General features: G+C 36.0%; 1 pseudogene; it reads left to right on the top strand.

The window, feature by feature from the left end:
* The first annotated feature begins 4590 nt into the window (after window positions 1-4590).
* On the top strand, window positions 4591-4757 carry LOC150065846 (U2 spliceosomal RNA; annotated as a pseudogene).
* Window positions 4758-5832: the final 1075 nt, after the last annotated feature.

Below are 5832 nucleotides of genomic sequence, written 5' to 3'. Positions count from 1 at the left end.
GCTTGCAATGGCAGCTTTATCTCTGACAGAAAGTAAATAGAATGGCCTTCTAGTTTCAGATTGCACTTTTGTATTAATGTGGTTGTTGATATATCCATTTTCGAAAGGATTATAGGTGACGTAAATTTTACCTGTACAGACAAATGGTATTTCCTTTGTGTTTAATCTCCATCAGAGAGTGAAGTGATCTGAAATAGAGATGGGGCCGAATGTGTATAAGAGGTGGATCTATAAAAAGTCTCTAATAGCTAACTGTGGGTCCCAAGATGCTCCTTCTTCCTGATATTTTTTTTCCTTCGAGCTGCTTCCTTTAATCCAAACCCTGAGCAGTATCTCAGCTATAAAGATGAATCATTAGGGGCATACAAGCTGAAATTTACACACTCTGGTGTATGTCAGCTTATTGAAGAAGATTTCATTCATCTGAAGCTACACAGGCAGGATGTGGATCACAGAGACTGGTCACTGTTCTGAAGGTTGGCACGTTTATGGGAAAATCAATGGTTAAGTTATCATTTCCCTTGCTTTAATTATAATTCCAATTTTCTTTTTGGATGGTGCAGATCAAATAAAAGTAGGCCTTGTCTCTTCATTGTAAACACTGTCCCATAAATCTGGACTCTGTCAGTGCTAGCCTCTCCCACATGCATTTAAACCTGACTCCTTTATGTTTAGAGTTACTTTGAGGTACAGAGCTTGCAGTCTTTTAGTAACTTATTGGCCACTGAAATCTTTCTAGTAAGAGCACACCTGAACCATAATAAAGGGAGTCATAAATCCAACAGGCAACTTGCAAAATTTGAATACATTTTCCTTTTTTAATGTGTCCAAGAGAAGATGTATATCTCTTTCATTTCTATGTTTGTTATATCTACTAGAGGTGGTCTATGAATTCTTTATTGTTTAAATTTATCTTGTATTTTCTTTTAGCAGTTGGGCAAAGAGGTTTCAATTTGACATGTCATTTTCTGACATCTTGGTCAATGACACCCCTTTTATCATTCTCCCTCTTCTTTCCTGACCACTCCCATATCTTCAATTAATCTGGCTTCATGTGTACTTTGAATATTATAACTGTATTTCCCAATGCTTTCTCTGTTCATTCATCTAAACCCCTCTTCCCCCAGAATAGACCATATTTCTGGACTTAGAGTTGACCTTATCAAATAAAGAAAATAACTTTACTGTAAGAGTAATGTCAGAGAGGTTACAGTTATATAAGTCAGAGAGGTTATAGTTATATTAGTAAGGTAATGAGTACATTTCTTGGAGAACATTGTTGCATCCTCCCTTGTTTCCTTCCACTTTTCCTTTCCCCAGACTATCTACCCCAATTTGTAAAATTCCTTTATAACCTAGTGTCTTGTGAGTATCACTGTTGCATTGGTTCACTCTTTGTCCTATGTCTCACCATTTTGTTACATCCCTTCCCTTCTCCAAATCAGATAAACGTATAGACAAGGCAAGGGTACCAAAACCAAAAATAGTGACAGCAGGAGACAAATCAGAAGGGGAAAAAGTTAAAGAAAATAAGTAATTTTACATGGTACATTAAAAATAAACAAAAAGCCCACCGTGGAAACTATGTTTCTTTGGATCTGGTTTACTTCACATAATATGACTTTTTCCAAGTCTGGAAAGATTTTGTTTTCATTTAGTAAAATAATAGCTGCTATGATCTGAGTATATGTATTTCCCTTTCCTTTATGCAAATTCATGTGCTGAAACTAGATTCCCAATATGTCAATTTTTGGAAGTAAAACCATTGATTGTGTTTCAATTATCTGGACATAGCTCCATGATTGGGATTAAAATTCTGATAAATGAGGCCCTGAAGATATCTCTTCTGACTTCTATTATTTGAAGCCACAAAGAGATTTCCATCCATAGGCCAGTAAGCAGGACCTCAGCAGACACCAAGTCTGCCAATACCTCAATTTGGACTTTGTAGCTTCTCAAACTATGAGAAATAGATTTCTACTATTTATAAGCTATAGAGATGGAGGAGGAGTTTTGTTATAGCAACTTGAACAGACTAAGACAAGAGTTTTTGACATTCCAAACAACTTGAAGGGGTGGATGGTTCACCTTCCCATCATAGGAAGTAAGTAAAAGGCAGTTGACTGCTTTTCATGCAAACAAGACATGCATCAGATTAGGGATTTCAAGCAGTTGAGAGTTGCAGCAGAAGATGGGAAGGAGAAAAGCACGGCATACGGTTTAGAGCAATGGAGAAAGTAATGTTGGATGCCAAGCAGGGGAAATATCCAAGCTACCTGTTGGAAACTAATCAACCCAGACTTACAGTAAATAAAATTCTTATCCTAAAAAGGAAAATCGAATCATTTCTTGCACTTTGTCAGAAGAAAGTGAAACAAAACTAAAAATCAATAGTAGAGAAATGGTACAAATATTGGGAGTTAAACAATAAACATTTCAATATAAAATGGAAACCACATTTCAGAATCTATGGGACATAGCAAAGGTAGTTTAGGGAAGGTTACAACTAGCTATATTAGAAAGTAAGGCAGAACCACAGTGCATCATTTAATGGTACATCTAAAGGTCTTAAAGAAACAAGAATATGTCAACCTCAAAACTAGTGAAATGGAAAATAATAAATAATAAATAAATAATATCCTTAAGAGGGATATTACACCAGATTTAGAGGATGGATCATTACAAATTCCTTGGAAAGTCTATACAAAAACAAGCCAGAAAAATATAGTCGAAGTGGATTGATTTCTAGAAATATATGACCTGCCAAACTGGCACATGGAGGGTATCCATAAATCTAATGTGACAAATGGTTGGAATAAATTTTTTCTAAAAAAAAATCCTATAGCCATCACAATCAGTAAAGAAAATGAACTTGATATAGCCATCTTCACATTAACTGGATAAAAACTGACAGCACTTCCTCTAATAGTGGCAACCAGACAAGGATATCCACTGTTACTACTACTCATCATACTGTTTGAAATTGTAGCCAGAGAAATGAAGCCAAAAAGAAAGAAAGAAAGAAAGAAAGAAAGAAAGAAAGAAAGAAAGAAAGAAAGGAGAGAAAGAAAGGAGAGAAAGAAAGAAAGGAAAAAATAGAAAATACATACAAAAGGTAAAGGATAAATTCATGTCACCTGTTTTTGGATGATATGAGCCACTTTTTGTGTGATCTTAAAACTTCCATCAATAGAATATTTTATACTTGGTCAACGAATTCAGCACAGTAGTTATGTATAAAGTCCATATACCTGCCAGCATATGTTATTACTTATTTCTTTTTTGATAATGTAGTTTTTATATTTGCATATCATTTATATCTAGAGATGTTGAATATTTCTTCCTGTGTCTACTTACTACTTTTATTTCCTTGCCAGAGAAGTCTCTTCCTAATTTTCAAATCACTGTGTGTGTGTGTGTGTGTGTGTGTGTGTGTGTGTGTGTGTGTGTGTGTGTGTGTGTATATATATATATAAATTCTTTTTTTGCCAGTCCTGGGGTATGAACTCAGGACCTGAGCCCTGGCCCTTCTATGAGGCTAGAGCTCTGCCACTTGAGCCACAGCACCATTTCCAGCTTTTTCTATCTATGTGGTATCTAGGATTGAACCCTGGTCTTCGCGCATGCTAGGCAAGCACTCTACTACTAGGCTAACCTCCCAGCCAATATATATATATATATATATATATATGAGGCCATTGTCTGTTGCATAGCATGTGGTCAAAAGGGAATGCTACTACACTGTAGGTGAAAATGGAAACTGGTTCAGCCACTCTGGAAAGCAGTATGGAGGTTCCTCAAAAGACTCAATATAGAGAGAGCTCCACTATGATCCAGCAATCCCAATCTTGGACATTTATGCAAATGATCACAAACAAGGTCACACTAAAGCTACAGTACAACTGTGTTCATTGCAGCCCCTTAGTAAACGAATGGATCAAGACAATGTGGTTTACATATAAAATGGAATTCTATGCTTCCATCAGAAGGAATGATGTTGCCCCATTCGTAAGGAAATGGAGAGACTTGCAAAAGTCATATTAAGTGAAGTAAGCCAGACCCAAAGAAACATAGGCTCCATGATTTTTCTCATGTGTAATAATTAGTATACATCTAAGACAGTCCTAGCAGGGGATCACAATAGCTCAGTAGCTCTGTACATTTGACAATATAAAATGATGCTAATCAAAATGACTCCAAGATATTGAACCAAGAGTTTTAATTTTTAATGTACTATGTGAAATTATTTCTCTTTTCTTTTGTTTCTCCCCCTTTGTTTTATCCTCTGTTGTTTCTAAAGATTTTGGTATCCTCGGTCTTGTATTTACATTTATCTGATTTGGGGAAGGAAGGGAAATAACCAAGTGGTGAGACAGAGGACAAAGGACAAAAGAAAGCAGCAGCAATACTCACAAGATACTATAATGGAAATGAACTTTACAATTGGAGTGAGGGGAGGCAGGGGGCGGGAAAGTGGGAGAAAATAAGAGAGTCACACTGTTCGACAAGAAATATACTCATTACCTGATGTATGTAACCCCTCTGTATATCACCCTTACAATAAAATGAAATATACTTTTTTAAAAAAGTATTGCTTCTCAGCCTTTTGGCTAACAGCAAATGTAGTATCTGTTCTTAGCAGTTTAATATCATATAAATAGTAGTAAGGTTTGTTTTGTTGTTTTGTTTTGTCAGTCCTGGGGCTTAAACTCAGGGCCTGAGCACTGTCCAAGGGCGTTCTCAAAGCTAGAGCTCTACTGCTTGAGCCACAGCACCACTTCCAGTTTTCTCTATATACGTGGCACTGGGAAATTGAACCCAGGTCTTCATGCATGCTAGGCAAGCACTCTACCACCTACGCCAACTTCCAGCCCAATAGCAGTAAGTTATAAAATGGAACAATAACAGACCCACTGATAATAAGACTGGTCTGGTGATAATAACCCTGTTCACACTAACCTCAAAAGGAAGTAAAGGGCTGCGAATGTGGCTTAGGGGTAAAGCGCTTGCCTGGCATGACTGAGGCTCTGGACTTGAATCCTCATTACCACATGGATAAAATAAGTATCTTTTTTTCAAAACCTCAGAATTAAACCAAAAAAAGGAATCAAACACTCAGAAGTATATCTAACTAAGGAGATAAAATACCTGGACAATGAAATCTTAACACAATAAATAAGTTGAAGAGGATTCCCGAAAGACCTCTTGTGTTTATAGATGTGAATATTCCACATTACCAAACATGAAATTTATGTTCCATGTAGTCCTCATCAAAATCCCAGTGAAATTTTTTTACAGGATTAGAAAAATCATTTCTAAAATTTACAAGAAAGATTAAAAATTTTTTGAATACCCAAAGCAATCCTGAATACAGAGGGAAATACTGGAGATACCACAATATTTGTTTCCCAAACATATTACAGAACTATAGTAACAAAAGTGTACTGTGTTAGCATAAAAATTTGAAAAGTGGACATGTAAACTAATTGGATAAGGTACTCAAAATTAAGCACACACAGCTACAGCCAATCTGATTCTCAATGAAGTGCTAAATACACAAGCTGTAGAAAATCTAGCCTCTTTAATAAAGACTTCAAAAATTCTAGATATCCATCTGGGAGAGTATAAGTTAGATCTCGATCTCACTCTTTAGAACAATCAACTCAAAGTCACTTATAAGACTTTAATATGCGATATTTGAAACTCTTAGGGAAAAAAAATCAGGAGAAATATTTCAAGACATAGCTACAAGAAATAAACCTCATGACTGCGACTCCAATAACTTCTAAAACAGAATCTATATTGACAGATGTCATTACATCAAGCCACAAA

Source organism: Megascapheus bottae, chromosome 3 (genome assembly GCF_031878675.1).
Source record: "Megascapheus bottae isolate mThoBot1 chromosome 3, mThoBot2.hap1, whole genome shotgun sequence".
Classification (NCBI taxonomy): Eukaryota; Metazoa; Chordata; class Mammalia; order Rodentia; family Geomyidae; genus Megascapheus; species Megascapheus bottae.
This window is presented reverse-complemented; position numbering and strand designations above follow the sequence as displayed.